Source organism: Triticum aestivum, chromosome 5A (assembly GCF_018294505.1).
Source record: "Triticum aestivum cultivar Chinese Spring chromosome 5A, IWGSC CS RefSeq v2.1, whole genome shotgun sequence".
NCBI classification, from domain to species: Eukaryota; Viridiplantae; Streptophyta; class Magnoliopsida; order Poales; family Poaceae; genus Triticum; species Triticum aestivum.
In genome coordinates, this window is record NC_057806.1 from 309,974,058 (window position 1) to 309,992,487 (window position 18,430).

Consider the following 18,430-nt stretch of genomic DNA (forward strand, 5'->3'; position numbering starts at 1 on the left):
ATGATATGCAAAGCATGACATGCAAGCAATGACAGGGCAACAACATCGAATAACTGGAGGACACCTGGCACATCGGTCTCGGGGCGTTACAACACTCCACCACTACGAGAGGATCTCGTCCCGAGATCTAGAATGCCACCAGAGAGAAAAATGGAAGAGAAAGAGAAGAGGTAAAACTAAGTTGCTTCTTTGACAAATGAGTGAAACCAAAGAACCTTGCAAAGGTTAAGCCATTTCGAGAAAAGAATACAACAGAGATGAACGAAGTTGAAAGTACTCCGTTAAGGAAGTGGAAAAGGAAGAACCGATTCAGGTAGCATTCCGGTTGAAAAGAGATGACAGACTTGATAAAATGAAAGAACTTGAGCAAAAGGGGCACAATACTCCGGTTAAATGGATAAACCAAGAAAAGAACACGATCCTGAGAAAACAAGAAGATGGGTTGAAGAGAGCAACAATACAATGCCTCCGGAACAAAAGTGAGAATGGACTGGAATGAACAAAGGGAAAACAAGATCTTGAGGGAGCACGCTTACCACAAATGCTAGAACGGAGTTGTTGGAAAACCAACAACGAAAAGAATAATCTTGATATGGTCTTATGAAATACATCTCGAATTATGAGGTGACAACCCGCCACTCACGGGAAGAAGAATTGGATTGATATGAACAAGGAGACGAGAAAGTTATTTCACCGAGAGGGTAGATGAAGAACTTGGGTCACTTATAAGCACCATAATTAGCAACAATCCTTAGGGAAGGCTTTAGGTGGAATATAACCCAAGATAACTCCAACGAAGAGGTTGATGGATTTAAAATACCTCATCTTGATAACTTGTGAAACACGAAGCACGAAGGGGAAATATCAAGAATGACATAACACCACCTCAAAAGATATGCGTGAAAGAATTGCACTCCGGATTGCAAGATCAAGAAAACTTGAGCTCCTTAGAAATGAATCTTGATGAACACTTTGGGAAGGAATTAAATCCTTCATGAATCATCATGTAGAACCTCCATGAAGAACTTCGTTAAACAAAAGGATGATCGAACGGAAGGAAAGATGAGTAGAAAAACACAAGGTGAAGCCTTGCGATGATTAGAAGAAGCTTTGCGACGAGATAAAGTGGAAACTTGGAATACCGGGAGAAAAGATAAAGCAATAGAAACTGAGAATTTTTGATGAACCTCCCGAATAAGGAATTGAATCATTTGGATGAAAGAAGAATAAGAATTACATTATGCTTATCCTTCACCAATTTAGATTGATGACAATCAATGGATTTGACATATTACTTATTCTCGTGGAAAGGATTAAAGAGAGGTATAACTTGAGCTTGAGAAGGTCTTCAATGATCCACTGGTAGAATTTGGAAAACACGAATGCATTTATATGATAAACGAAGGAAGAAGAAACTTGGAAGAACCACCGTAAGAATTGAACATGAAAATAGCAAGAGCACAAATTCACCGGGAAGAATTGGAAAACGAAAGAAGATACTTGAAGGAATTTAGATACAAGAGAACGAATAAATCATGAGCTGATTAGAGGATATTCGAATGATGCACCGGTAAGATTTGGAGAATGTGAGATGCCAGCTGAAATGAATAATAATGAGATGATGGCCTCCAGAGAATCAAACTGAAAAGACTCCTGAATTTGCACCGGATGGGTGAAAAGAATTCCCACAATCGAAAATAATTATGAGAGGATGGCAACAAGCTAGAATCACGAATCTTGAAGAGAATGGAGCAAGGTTGAAAGAAGAATCTTCTTCGGTCTTCCAAACTGAGAATGACGACGAGAAATACCATCATGACTTATTTAGGCACTCTGGAAGAATCAAAACGAATAGGTTGAGCCAACAATGAAAAGAATTCGACAGATCTTGGAGAAAAACATAAGACCGATGATAATTCATTCTTACGTCAAACTTTGAAAAGAATTTAGGATAACTCCGTGAAAAGAAGAGTCAGGTAAGATCCTGGGAAAAGACTTGTGGGTTAGGGCCCACTCAAAAGAAACACCGTTGAACGATTTTGAAGAGAGATTGCACCGGTTGATTTAAAAGGCTTGAATGAGATAACATCCTCGAAAGAGTTTGAACGAAAACAGAGTGGAAAACATGAATCTTCGAGATATCTTGAGCACTCCGGAACAAATAAGTAGCGAGAAGTGAATAATTATGAGGTGCACCAGCAAGAGAAAGCATAGAAACGAGGAAAGGATATGATCAACAAAGCTTGAATTGGATCCACCGGAGAAGAAAACGAGTGAAGAGTGACAAACTTGAAGCTCCGTTAGAATCTTCATGAGAATCACCGAGTAAGAACATGAAGGAAAAGAATGGAGATGCTTCACATGAATCAAAGGATACTTGATTAAGAAATCTGAGTCCTTGAAGAAAAAGGGTGGGTGGGAGGGAAAAACAAAGGCAACTTGGAGACGGATGAAACAAACACCGTTGAGAAGAAATGATAATTGATCTTGCTGATGTTGAAATGATCGGAACCACTTGAAGAGAAAACACGCCGGTTGAAAAGGATTGACGTGACAGACTCGATGATCGAGAAGGATTAGTATTCACATCGGAGTATGAGAAACACCGTTTGGGAAAGGTATGGAATCAACACTTGACTTTGAAGCAACTCGAATACCACAACTCAAAGCAAAACAAAGGATTGGCTTGCAGAATAAGCCAGAACAAACATATGATAGAGATTCCGTCCGAAGTTTTCGTGGTGGGGTCTACACGGGCTCGATTGTACAGCACCATCATGTACAAGGCAGTGCACATGGCATATGAAGTGTCCCCGAGTCGGCATAGCCAAGGACTCTTTAAGACACAACGAGACCACTGTAAAACCAATCGTGGATAGGCGGACCACTAGACGCCGAACCCCAATTTCAAATCATACATCTGTTGGAAAGATATCCTAAGAGATACTTGAATTCCCACTTATAAACTCACGAAACTTTACGATTATGCAATCAGGCGTTGGGGATACAGGGGAAGCATAATATCTCACCCAAAACTAGCAAATCCTACATCCAGCTGTATCCATCCTTCAACACATAACCAAGAAACCTTCAGAAATCGTCTACCTCAACCTTCGAAAAGCATCCGTTATACGAGTTATGGCAATACTCCCGAACTCCCGCCCCAGTACTAGGTGGCGTCGAGGTTATCTCACCAACAACTGCATAAAAGAGATTTTCGATGTCGGCGAAACTAAATTCAGGTATTCCAGAACTGCAACGATAAAATTGTGACGACAACACCTCGGAGCTCAACTCCCCGGGACATTGCCACAAACCCTAAATGTCAAGAGGCACCAAGAACAATGTTCTCGTCACAAAACCATCGGAAAGATTCCAAGATACCCGCGTGATCCTAAAATTTTTTTAGTGAAATTTGAGAAGAGAAGATTCAAAACTCTACGTCAGGATGCCTCACCAGAGCGACGAAGGGACCGAGGAGTAAAAAGAATTCCTAACTCTCCAATATATATAATTCCTAAATGACTCAAAACATTTCTAGACTCAATAATGCCAGCGATTCAATCAATCAGGGGGCTCCTAAGGTCGGGGAAGGCTCTTATTACCAACTTGTAACGCCCTCGATGCGGCTATATCTCCCACGTGTCGAAGCACGACTTAGAGGCATAACCGCATTGAAAGCAATGTCGAAAGTGAGGTAATCTTCACACAACCCATGTAATACATAAGGGAAAGAGATACATAGTTGGCTTACAATCGCCACTTCACACAATACAAGAATAAAGCATTATGTCATCTACATACAATCAAGGTCCGACTACGGAACCAAAATAAAAGAAGACTACCCCAAAAGCTACACAGATCCCCGATTGTCCTAACTGGGCTCCACTACTGATCAACTAGAACGAAACAACACAAAGGACAAGATCTTCATCGAGCTCCTCCTTGAGCTTGGTTGCGTCATCTACATGGTTCAACGACACCTGCAAGCTAGTTTTTGGAAGTATCTGTGAGTCACGGGGACTCAGCAATCTCACACCCACGCGATCAAGACTATTTAAGCTTATGGGTAAGGTAAAGGTATGAAGTGGAGTTGCAGCAAGCGACTAGCATATTTGGTGGCTAACATACGCAAATGAGAGCGAGAAGAGAAGGCAAAAGCACGATCGAACAACTATGATCAAGAAGTGATCCTAGAACAACCTACGTCAAGCATAACTCCAACACCGTGTTCACTTCCCGGACTCCGCCGAGAAGAGACCATCACTGTTACACACGCGGTTGATGCATTTTAATTAAGATCAACTTCAGGTTTTCTACAACCGGACATTAACAAATTCCCATCTTCCCATAACCATGGGCATGACTTTCGAAAGTTCATAACCCTGCAGGGGTGTCCCAACTTAGCCCATCACAAGCTCTCACGGTCAACGAAGGATATTCCTTCTAGCGGGAAGACCCGATCAGACTCAGAATCCTGGTTACAAGACATCCTCGACAATGGTAAAACAAGTCCAGCAAGACCACCCGCTGTGCCGACAAATCCCGATAGGAGCTGCACATATCTCATTCTCAAGGCACACCGGATAAGCTAAGCGTACGGGAGCCAACGTAACGCAAGTTGCCAAGGGACGGCCCTGCACGGTGCTCTGGGTTGGACCAACACTTAGAGAAGCACTGGCCCGGGGGGGGGGGGGTTAAAATAAAGATGACCCTTGGGCTGGCCGACCCAAGGGAAAGAAAAGGCTAGGTGGCGAATGGTAAAACCAAGGTTGGTCCTTGCTGGAGGATTTTTATTCAAGGTGAACTGTCAAGGGGTTCCCATTATAACCCAACCGCATAAGGAACGCAAAATCCGGGAACATAACACCGATATGACAGAAACTAGGGCGGCAAGAGTGGAACAAAACACCAGGCATAAGGCCGAGCCTTCCACCCTTTACCAAGTATATAGATGCATTAATTAAATAATAGATATTGTGATATCCCAACAAAATATCCATGTTCCAAACATGGAACAAGCTCCAATCTTCACCTGCAACTAACAACGCTATAACAGGGGCTGAGCAAAGCGGTAACATAGCCAAACAACGGTTTGCTAGGACAAGGTGGGTTAGAGGCTTGGTTCAACAATATAGGAGGCATGATAAGCAAGTGGTGGGTATCGCAGCATAGGCATAGCAAAAGAGCGAGCAACTAGCAAGCAAAGATAGAAGTGATTTCGAGGGTATGGTCATCTTGCCTGAAATCCCGCAAGGAAGAAGAACGAGTCCATGAAGAAGAAAAACGGACGTAGATGAATGGATCCTCACAAACACGAAGTTAACGGAACCAACCCAAAGAAGCAACACCGGAAAGGAGCACACAACATAGTAAACAAAGCACACACGAACATGGTATGATATGCGGGATGCGGTATGTGATGCATATGCATGATTTGGAAAGGAATGATTGAACCTGTCCTCAACTTGGAAACCCAAGAGTGCCACTGGAAAGGTGAGGTGATTTCGGTTGAAATCGATATAAAGATCATCGGAATCGGATGCACGATTTGGAAATGGCAAGCAAAACAAATATGGCACCGGTCTACGATAATCAGCAAGTGACCAACTAAATGCATCAAGATAAATATGCTATAGCACTCCAACATGACAACAAAATACATGGCATGGATCCACTCATGAAGCTTGCCAAAATATGAACACTGAGCTACGGCTAATTCATCTGAAAGCAAGCTCAAACAAGCATGGCAAAAGGGCAAACGATAACAGGTTTCAGACTTAGTGAAATTAACACAAGTCTAGAATTTATCATCAGGAAGCACACTTTAGAGCATGAAAACTACATGCTACAGGAACATATCATGGCAAAGAAAGGCATGACATGAAGCTACTCAAAGCACTTAACAAAAGTCCCTTAGTGACCTTGAGCCAAAAGGGATCATAAAATACAATGGCAAGCATGTGAACATGGCAAAAACATAAACAGATTCAGATTTAATGAAAAACTGGAGCATGGCAAAACAGTTAACGAGTTGGCATGTTTACGAGCTCGATGCACTCACTACAGAGCATGGCATGACAAACTAAGCCTACACCCATCAAGAATACATGGCATAGAAGCTAGACATGGCAAGAACAACAACGTAGCATCCACGGATCAATCGCAACATCCTCGGCAAAATCGCTAAACATGTCAACAATCTTCCAGGATTATTTTATAACAAAAGTAGAGCTCGATTGACTCAAGCTAGGGTGCTCCATAAATGCAAACAAAGACATGGATGGATAGATCACCACAATGTTAACAAAACATCCTTGCTGAGAATCCTCAAAAGAGGCACGGATCACTAGGAAACAACATGAACATATGGCACAACAATAAAATCAGGACAAGGACTTAGTAAAATTCTAAGTCCCTGAAATCAGCATTACCGATTATGCTACTTTACGGGCTTGTGCTAGTCACCACAAACATCACAAAAATACATGGCAAGAACCTCTGTAAAGATGGCATGGCATCTAACAAAACACATGTAGAGCTCAGGGTCATAGAATGCAGACATTAATCATGGCAAAAATGACAAAATGCCAATTCCTAAAACAGATCTGACAAATTCCTCAAATATCCCTCTTCCAACAGCATTTCGGGCATCAAGATAAGCTCAAATGAAAATGAGGCAATGCGATGAAATGATGTACTCGTCGAGACGAACATTTTGATATGCTACACACACGAATCGAAGCCACGGGTGCAAATTTATGATGCGATGAACAGGGACATATAATATGCAGATCTGGGGACTTGGTCATATCCAGAAAAAAAATGAGCAGGCGAGATATAGCTAGACAGCGCACAGGGCGGCGGGTAACAGGGCCTCTCACCCGCGTGGCCTTGTGTCGGAGAGGGACGGAGCTGGGCCGGTCGGAGCTGGGTCGGGCGGTTGCTGCAGCCCACGCACACGCGTGCAATGCGAGCGGGCAGCGTCGCGAGCACCGGCGAGGAGAGGGTGGCGAATGGCGATGGAGAACGGGGCCTGGCCGCCGGTGACGGATTCCGGCAGATCCGGCGAGGAGGTGGCCGGGGCGGCCAGAACCGACGCTGCAGGGAGGCGCGGGCGCGGTTGGCGGCCGGCGCTAGAGGCGAGGGCCTCGGGTGGCGGCGGCTCGGGCCGGGGGGGGCGACTGGGCCCGGGCGGCCGGCGCGGGCGAGGCAGCGATGTGGGCGCGCGGTGCCACGTGGCCGCGGCTGAGTGGGTGCGGGAGGCTTCGCTGCTGACGTGTCGATCTCCCATTGGTGGAGGTGAGGTGGCCGGCGGCGCAGACATGTCCAGGCGGAGGGAAGTTTTGTCCGGCGGCGCGAGGAGTGGGGCTAGGGTTTGGATTGCGTGAAAATTTCGGAGGAGAGCCCAAATATATAGGTAGAGGGTGCTAGGAGAGTCCAAATGAGGTGCGGTTTTCGGCCACGCGATTGTGATTGAACGACTGAGATGATGGAGGAGGTTTAGGTGGGTTTTGGGCCACTTTGGAAGGGTGTTGGGCTGCACACACACGAGGCCTTTTTGGTCCCTCGGTTAAACGAAGGAGTATCAAACGAAGTCCAAATGACACGAAACATGACAGGCGGTCTACCGGTAGTAAACCAGGGCCGCATGACAAGTCTCGGTCCAATCCGAAAACGTTTAACACCCGCACACGAAAAGAGGTAGAAAGGGACACCAGGTGACATAGGAGCGCCGGATTGCAAAATGGACAACGGGGAAAATGCTCGGATGCATGAGATGAACATGTATGCAAATGAAATGCACATGATGACATGATATGCAAAGCATGACACGCAAGCAATGACAAGGCAACAACAGCGAATAACTGGAGGACACCTGGCACATCGGTCTCGAGGCGTTACATAAGTCATCTTAGATTGTGCACCATGACCAAGGAAGAGGGGAAAACGAGAGAAATCAATATTTATTTGCTAATTAATAGCATTACATGCAATGATCTAACCATTGCATGTCGTGTTTGGTAGTCTAAGGCTAGCCACAGTGGGAGTAACATCACTAGTAACTTCACACTTTTCACGTTAATTTTGCTTATGTGGCACATATTTAATGATGAGAGAGGTGATGGTGGTAACTTAGCTAGTTACTGTAACATCACACATACCAAGACAATATGAGTCTATAGGCTAATAAATGAACCATAACATGACAACACACATATGTTACTACCCACTATGGAGGTAGTAACATAGCCTAGTAAAATGTGATGTTACTAATCTAAGTTACTCCCCACTGTGACTAGTCTAAGTCATTGAAAACATGCACGCCCCACATCTCTTATTGGTGGATATGTTAAGAAACAAGAAACATGGTGGGAGTTAATGCACTGCACCTAAGTATTTTGGGATTATTTGGTTTTCGTAAGGTGACTTATACACCTAGATGGAGGGAGTAGGGCCTAATGTATTCTTCGAGGATGCCTTTGACTATTGATAAGATTTTATATAATTTGAAAATTATATCATTCGAAGATCCTTTCACGTTCTGTTTTCAAAAAGAAAAAAGATCCTTTCACGTATGAATTTGACTGTATGCTTTGAGCAACTTGCATGTCCTATACTGTTCCTGTTTGGATACTCTAACTTAGCTAGAGGTTAGACTAACTCATGACTAACCCTGAACTAACTCTAGCCAAAGAGGTGTTTCAGTGACAGGGTTAGATTGACAATAAGTGCACTTGATGGAGAGAGAAAAGTGATTTTTCAGTGGGCCCAAGGAGGTACTTACTGTGGGAAAGGTGAAGTGATGGTTGTTTCGCCCGAGCAACTTATTACTCTGGGAATATGGGAGTACCAACGGATTCAAGGAACAGAGAAATGATGGTTGCTTCGTCTGAGCAACTTACTGTGGCGAAGGTGGGGCTCTGTGATTTGACTGCTCACCAGTCATTACTAATGCGGCGCAACGACCAGGGTAAATCTTCCCCTGCAGTTATGCACTCAATATTGCTGCACGGCAGGTGGAGTCGGATGAAGGATGTCCCACATGTCGGCGGAACGAAGTTGAATTGTTTCTGGCATTGCTATCAATCCTTCAGGATTTGTTTATATGTATGCATAATTTTAATGAAGTTGTACTATGATGATATGAAGGTTTCAACTTTGGTTCCTGCAAGAACAAAAAGGTTTCAACTTAGGATTCATGTGTCCTCTTGCCTCAAGATTATCTCGTTACAACATTCCATCAAATACAAATGAAACTACTACCATGGCTGCTAATGCATCTCAATGGTTCACAGACCAGCACCAATATTCACATCACAACTGAAGACAAAGTTATGAGAAGGTGTACAAATAAAGAAAAATATATAATTGATCGATGTTGTTCGTAGGCATGGGTCCATTTCCTGGGCACGGTGTTCATTGCTTGGCAGCTATTTTCACCCAGCGATGTAGCCAAAAAGGGGGTGTACGGAGGACACCACAATCCGATCATTTTGTGCAGCTCCACTAAAATCGAGCTGACCATCCCTGTTTGCAAAGATATCCAGTCAGTGTGATTACAATAATAGCGGAACTAGATGATGAAACATAACAAACACAAATAGAAGCCGATCACCTCTGCGATCTCTCTTTAGGAATAACTACTTGTTGGAGAAGATTAGGCAGGAGTTGGATGAGGAGGATAGCAAAACCAATCTCCCTTTCCGCAGTCCCACAAAAATGTAAAAACGTTGCCCGTGTGACATTTTGGTAGAACTGCACAAAACACTCTGAAGAAAAAAAGTGATTTGTGCAGTTCACCAAAAGGTCGCAATAGCAACAAGGTGAAATGGCTAGCCCTGTTTGCAAAAAAGAGGTAGAAAGGAAACAATTACTAGCGAATAACATGAGTTGAAGACACATACGCCGACAAAAAATAAGCATATTCCATGTAATAAGGGAAAGATAGCAGCATGGTGGTTTATCAAAAATGGTTTGAGGATGAGATTGCAAGATGAAGAATACACCGACCGAGATACGTTTTAAGCAAACAACTAAATAAGATCCACATGCAGCAACGTGGGAAGATGGGCAGTGGAGCAAGGCCGGAGGAAGCTGTACCTGAGGGCTGTCGGTATGTTACTTGGAGGGCGCCGACTGCCGGGATCTGCCCATACTGCGGCAGCAAGCAAGTGGCGAAGGCCCTACCGCACCGGAGATTGGTCAGAGAGAACGACGGGTACCGCAGATCGGGACGTGCTGCCTCAACGCCGTCGAACAAAGAAATGATGCACATCCACCCTTTCCGCCGGCGAACGGGATGCGGCCGGATCACTGACCAACGGTGGGAGAGAGAGGCCAACACCGCCTTGTGTGAGATGGTGTGACGAGAGACAAACCCCGGCAGGCAGGCTCCGTTGTATATAGTGGAGCAGATTGTAACACCCTCGATGCGGCTATATCTCCCACGTGTCGAAGCACGACTTAGAGGCATAACCGCATTGAATGCAATGTCGCAAGTGAGGTAATCTTCACACAACCCATGTAAAACATAAGGGAAAGGGATACATAGTTGGCTTACAATCGCCACTTCACACAATACATGAATAAAGCATTACATCATCCAGATACAATCAAGGTCCGACTACGGAACCCAAAATAAAAGATGACTACCCCAAATGCTACACAGATCCCCGATCGACCCCAACTGGGCACCACTACTAATCAACTAGAATGAAACAACACAAAGGAAAAGATCTTCATCGAGCTCCTCCTTGAGCTTGGTTGCGTCATCTGCATGGTATCATCGGCACCTGCAAACTGGTTTTGGAAGTATCTGTGAGTCACGGGGACTCAGCAATCTCACACCCTCGCGATCAAGACTATTTAAGCTTATAGGCATGGAAAAGGTATGAGGTGGAGCTGTAGCAAGCGCTAGCATATATGGTGGCTAACATACGCAAATGAGAGCGAGAAGAGAAGGCAAAGCACGTTCGAGAAACTATGATCAAGAAGTGATCCTAGAACAACCTACGTCAAGCATAACTCCAACACCGTGTTCACTTCCCGAACTCCGCCGAGAAGAGACCATCACGGTTACACACGCGGTTGGTGCATTTCAATTAAGGTCAACTTCAGGTTTTCTACAACTGGACATTAACCAATTCCCATCTGCCCATAATCGCGGGCATAGCTTTCGAAAGTTCAAATCCCTACTGGGGTGTCCCAACTTAGCCCATCACAAGCTCTCACGGTCAACGAAGGATATTCCTTCTCCCAAGACAATCCGATCAGGCTCGGCATCCAGGTTACAAGACATCCTCGACAATGGTAAAAAAATCCAGCAACACCGCCCGAATGTGCCGACAAATCCCGATAGGAGCTGCACATATCTCGTTCTCAGGGCACACTCAGATTGTCCAAACTTCTGGTAGGCCAGCCCAGAGTTGCCCCTGGTGGACATTGGCGGATGATAGGTTGGACCAACACTCAGAGGAGCACTGGCCCGGGGGGGGGGGGTTAAAATAATGATGACCCTTGAGTCTGAAGAACCCAAGGGAAAGAAAAGGCTAGGTGGCAAATGGTAAAAGCAAGGTTGGGCATTGCTGGAGGAGTTTTATTCAAGGCGAACTGTCAAGGGGTTCCCATTATAACCCAACCGCGTAAGGAACGCAAAATCTGGGAACATAACACCGATATGACGGAAACTAGGGCGGCAAGAGTGGAACAAAACACCAGGCATAAGGCCGAGCCTTCCACCCTTTACCAAGTATATAGATGCATTAATTAAATAAGGGATATTGTGATATCCCAACATATAAGCATGTTCCAACAAGGAACAACATATCCATGTTCCAACAAGGAACAAACTTCATCTTCACCTGCAACTAACAACGCTATAAGAGGGGCTGAGCAAAGCGGTAACATAGACAAACAACAGTTTGATAGGACAAGGTGGGTTAGAGGCTTGGTTCAACAATATGGGAGACATCATAAGCAAGTGGTAGGTATCACAACATAGGCATAGCAAAAGAGCGAGCATCTAGCAAGCAAAGATAGAAGTAATTTCGAGGGTATGGTCATCTTGCCTGAGATCCCGCAAGGAAGAAGAACGAGTCCATGAAGAAGACAAACGGACGTAGACAAATGGGGCCTCAAAAACGCAACGTTAACGGAACCAACCCGAAGAAGCAACACCAGAAAGAAGCACACAACATAGTAAACAACCAACACACAAACATGGTATGATATGCGGGATGCGCTATGCGGTGCATATGCATGATTTGGAAAGGAATGATTGAACCTGGCCTCAACTTGGAAATCCAAGAGTGCCACTGGAGAGGTGAGTTTATTTCGGTCAAAATCGATATAAAGGTCACCGGAAATGGATGCACGGTTTGGAAATGGCAAGCAAAAAAAATATGACACCGGTCTGCGATAATTAGCAAGTAGCCATCTAAATGCATCAAGTTAAATATGCTACAACACTCAAACATGGCAAAAAAATACAAGGCAGGGATCCACTCAAGATACTTGACAAAAGATGAACACTGAGCTACGGCTAATTCACCCATTAGCAGGTTCAAACAAGCATGGCAAAAGTGCAAAAGATAACAGGTTTCAGACTTAGTGAAATTAACACAAGTCTGGAATTTATTATCAGGAAGCACACTTTAGAGCATGAAAACTACATGCTACAGGAATATATCATGGCAAAGCAAGGCATGGAATGAAGCTACTCAAAGCATGTAACAAAAGTCCCTTAGTGACCATGAGCCAAAAGGGATAAGAAAATACAATTGCAAGCATGTGAACATAGCAAGAACATAAACAGATCCAGACTTGGTGAAAAAATTGGAGCATGCAAAACAGTTAACGAGTAGGCATGTTTACGAGCTCGATGCACTCACCACGAGGAATTGCATGACAAACTAAGCATACACCCATGAAGAAGACATGGCATAGAAGCTAGACATGGCAAGAACAATAACATAGCATGCACGGCTCAATAGCAACATCCTTGGAAAAATCGCTAAACATGTCAACAACCTGCCAGGATCATTTTATAGCAAAAGTAGAGCTCGATTGACTCAAGCTAGGTTGCTCCATAAATTCAAAAAAAGACATGGATGGATAGAGCACCACAATATTAACAAAACATCCTTACTGATCATCCTCAAAAGATGCACGGATCACTAGGAAACAACATGAACATATGGCATAACAACAAAATCAGGACAAGGACTTAGTGAAATTCTAAGTCCCTGAAATCAGCATCAACGATTACGTTACTTTGCATGCTTGTGCTAGTCACCAAAAATATCACAAAAATACATGGCATACACCCCTGTAAAGATGGCATGGCATTTAACAAAACACTTGTAGAGCTCAGGATCATAGCATGCACACATTAATCATGGCAAAAATGACAAAACGCCATTTGCTGAAACAGATCTGCCATAATCATCACATAGCCCTCTTCCAACAGCATTTCGGGCATCAAGATGAGCTCAAATGAAAATTATGCAATGAGATGAAATGATGTACTCGTCGAGGCGAACATTTTGATATACTACACGCACAAATCGGAGCTACGATGACAGAGTTATAATGCGACAAAGATTGCAAAAATTAACTGAGACGGGGCAAAAAGTCAACCCGAGAATTAGGGTTTCCAGATCCAGATCAGATCGGGCACGGAAGTCGAGGTTGCCGGAGTACACTGTTCGCCGGAGAACGAGGTGGCTGGAGACGTCGGGGACTTGGGCCGGCCGGAGCGTCGAGGGAGAGGGAGGAGCTCGCCGGGCGTCAGGCAGCGGGCGGCGCCGGAGTTGAGGGCGCGGGCGCCTCGGGCGCCGGCGGCGGTCGGCACCGGCGGAGGGCGGCAGCGTGCCGGCGTCAAGGAGGTACAGGGCGGCGGCAGGCGGACAAAGGCGGCAGAGCGAGGGCGCGGGCGGCGCGCGCGGTGAGGGAGGCGGTGGCCCGGTTGGCGGCGGGAAGGGCCCGCCCTGGGCTGGGACGGGCCGCGGCGTAGGGAGGCCGGCGCGGGACACGTGGCGGGAGGCCATTGGTGCAGACGGCGGCGGCAGGTTCGTCCGGCCGGGTTCGGACATGTCCGGCGCGGCGCGAGGGAAAATTTTAGGGTTAGGGGGAAGAAGACCCGGGAATGAAATGGAGGGGTCTTTATATAGGCGTAGAGGGAGCTAGGAAGCTCCAAATGAGGTGCGGTTTTCGGCCACGCGATCGTGATCGAACGACCGAGAGGATGGAGGAGGTTTTGGTGGGTTTTGGGCCACTTTGGAGAGGTGTTGGGCTGCAACACACACGAGGCCTTTTCGGTCCCTCGGTTAACCATTGGAGTATCAAACGAAGTCCAAATGGCACGAAACTTGACAGGTGGTCTACCGGTAGTAAACCAAGGCCGCATGACAAGTCTCGGTCCAATCCGAAAACGTTTAACACCTGCACACGAAAAGAGGTAGAAAGGGACACCGGGTGACATAGGAGCGCCGGATTGCAAAACGGACAACGGGGAAAATGCTCGGATGCATGAGACGAACATGTATGCAAATGAAATGCACACGGATTTTTCCATTTTCCCCATGGCAATCATTTTATATTCTGTACTACACGCCATTGAGGAGGAATATATAACTTTATTTAATACAAACGCGTCAAGTCGAACTTTGTTCCGTCTAGGCGTGGTACCCGACCCTCCTTCAAGTAAACAACCGCTACACGCGTCAAATTATCACGTGGGCTGCCTTTTCGTACAAAAACGAACTCCACCGTGTACCCACACGGGTGTGGCTGGGAACGATAGGTGAGTATGTCCGTCCTGCCTGCACCTCTTCTTTAGGTGCAGGTACGTTCGTGGGTGGGTGTGAGAGAGATGGTTTGTGCGAAACCGAGGCAATGTGTCGATGATATCTCAAACAAAAAATGTAACATATGCAATGTGTGTGAAACAGAGTCATGGATATATCATATATAGAGGGAGCGATCCACAAGAAGAGAGTGGAGGGATCATCGGCGTGAGATATTGATAGAATCAAAAACAGGGATGAAGTGTGTGGCTACGCCATCAATAAAGAGTGCCATCGAATTTGTGTTTGCCCACGTCAAAGATACAGGGCGGCTGGCCTACTGGAATTTGAGAGGGCAGAGGTGCGGTTTTTCTCTGTGGCATGGATACCTACCTACAACGTTTAACTATCGGTAGGGGGGAGGGGCAGAGACCTAACTATAGAGAGGTAGATCGACTAGTATATGTGTGGAGAAGGAGAGATACCTAGCTATGTATAGAGGGAGATTGATCGACATCCATGGATATGTGTAGCGGAGGAATAAGGTTGGGAGAAAGACAAAGGTAGAGTGTCATAGGGTTGGTGGTGGAGTGGCGTCTCACAAATGGTGGGAGAGGCCTGCTAGACAAACGGAGGGTACGAGTGCAATATCGATAAGAGAGGGTGGGGATGTCTGTGTGCCTATGCACGTGCGTGTGAGAGACGGGTCGGGAGGTATGCAAGGATTATGAGGGGAGACGATATGGTTGTGGTAATCATACGTAACTACATAGGAAGATCAACTGTCGTGTCTCCGAGAAAGGGAGAGACATAACTAGTGAGGTAAGTCTATCGGTGCGTGGGAAAAGAATTATAGTCGACCTAGATATATGTAGGGAGATCAGTACATATACATGCATGCATGTGTTAGAAGCAAATAAGGTTCGGATAGACAGACGGGGGAAAGGGGTGTGGCTAGGAGGTGGTGTGAGAGGCCAACTATGTCGAGGGGGGAGGAGTGTGCGACTATGAGATCGATGAAAATAGGGGCGGGAGTGTGCACCTGCATGGAACCGTATTGGACATTGGGGGCATGGATGGTGAGAAGAGAAGAGAGGAAGTATGTGTTTGTGGTAGGCACACTTGGCTAGAGAGGTATATCGATCGGTGTGTGCCAGAAAGAAGGAGTCGGGGGGCCTACACACACCGCGGGTGAACGACCTAAAGAGAAATAACGAACATGCGCTATGGAGGGGACGCTAAGGGAGGGTGAGAGGGGGGCGGGCGTGTGCATGCACGATAGAAAATTAGCGCTAGCTAGCTACAAAGAGAAGAGGATCGTGAAGGTGTTAAAGACGAACATAGATCATAATTCATTATAAAAAAGTGGATACGGATACTTGAAGAAGATATCATAATGTAGAACATTGATTATAATTTGTGCTAATGTGTGGCTGTTGCAGCTCAGGGCTAAATACTTGTCATAATGTAGGGGGCGGGGCACTATACTTTGTGTGATAAACACGGTGTACATATGGAACATGGTTTAGATTATGAATATATAGTTAGTACATCAAATGTACTATTATTTGGAATCAACATCAAGTGTATTCAAAAGATTGAATTCAAGTTCATATAGTACACATAGTTCATATCTATCTCTATAGTAATCATGTAGTGTGTTGTTAAGGTAATACACGAATGATGGTTGAAGTTGGCAACAATCATGATTGTAGATTCTTATTGAAATAGAGAAATGAATTCAAATTCAGTTCGAATTGCAGCGGTAGTATAGACATTTGGAATGCACTAAAATGTTGGCATGAGTAGGTTACATGCATTATACAGCCAACGAAAAAAAATAATTGGACATAACATGGATCCATACTCCCTCCTTCCATCTATAGAGGGCCTAATGCGTTTTTAAGACCGCCTTTGACTATTGATAAGATTAATAGTACATGACATGCACAACGTGAAAATTATATCATTGAAAACTCCTTTCACACACGAATTTAACAGTGTGCTTTGTGTAAGCTGCATGTCATATATTATTGCTCTAATATTTGGTTGGTCAAATTTAGCCTTGAAAAACGCATTAGGCCCTATATAGATGAAAGGAGGGAGTAGCTTTGAATAGCATTTGTATAGTAAAATGGGACAAGACTCTCTCTTTGTGTGGTGTGAATAGTTTTTTTTTTCATTTTTTTCATTGAGGGAAGTGTGAATTGATTTGGTACGTACAAGTACAATATTACACGTTAGGCTTGTCCCTAAAATTCAACCCGCGCCTTGTTATATCCCGAAAATTCAGATATCATGCTCCCAAAACTGGCGCCTTCACAACCCGTGCCTTGCTATCCCGAAATTACAACGCGCGCGAAAACTCCCTCCAGCTGCCAAATCCCGACATGCGAAATCCCCTTTCTAACTCTAAGCTGAAAGGGCCACTAGTTCAAATCGACGGGGGTACTTTTGTAACACACCCGACAAGCGCGTCCCTAAGTCATGGTTCCCCCTCCCATCGCCTCCTTTTCGCCATTCAAAATCTCGCCGCCATAACCTCTCCGCTCCAGCCACGAAACCCCACCCTCCTCCGTCCGCCACCTCACCGCTGCCCAGACGGAGCCTCTTCCCCGATGATGTCATCCACCGCAACAACTCGACGTCCCTCATCTGCCTCCCGGGATGAGGATCCGTCATCCATCCCGTCGTCCCGCCGGTTCAGCCGCCCCATCCTCCACCTCCAAGGAGCTACTCCAACGATCGCCTCGTCTATCGCGGCTGCTCCATCCCCACAGCGCCGCCTTAACTTGCTCCACCGGAACCGCAACATCCTCACCGACTCCTTGGATGAAGCCGAGGCCTACTCAGCGCCACCAAAGAGGTTGTACACTCATCGCATCGCACCTTCTCCTTAACTAGACCTCCCGGCGCCGACGGTGCTCCATCCCGCACCCCATGGGGCGGCTACCTCGAAGTCGGCGCCGCGGGTGACATCTCCACGGCGGCTCTCCCTAGTGCGAGGCCCCTTCGGCGGCGGCGGCCATACCAGCCGGATCTGCTGTTGCTACTCCGGCTGTCGCTCGCGCTGCTGTTGCTGCTCCGGCTGTCGCCCGCTCGCTCGCGCTGCTGCTGCTGCCCGGGCTCTCACTCGCTCGCGCTGCAGCTGCTGCTCCGGCTCTCGCTCGCTCACTCGTTCGCGTTGTTGCTCTCCCCCTCGCTCGTGCTGCTGCTCTGCTCCGATTTAGCTACACTTCAGTCGACTGAATCAACTTTTGGGTCAGTCGATTTTCAGGGGGTAGTGGGTCTCATCGGAGTTAAGGAAGAACCACCCACGGCGGGGAGGGGGGCTCAGTGGAGAGGTACCCCACTATCTATCTGAGGGTTCTGGGTGGGGTGTTGCTCGCCAGCGGTGGGGGGCGGTGTGGTGGGGCGGTGGCGTGGGGGTTGCCGGAGAAAAAGTTTGGCGTAGGGAGGGGGGCTAGAGGGCTAGCCGGGGCGGCGGCGAAACGACGGTGGGGAGTTGTTTCAAGGTGGCGAGGCGGCGGTAGACCGGCGTCGGGGAGTTGTTTCGGGGTGGTGAGGCGGCGGCGGACCGGTGGTGGGTAGTTGTTTCGGGGCGGCGAGGCGGCGCGGGCTTCGGCCAGTGGTGGCTGGCA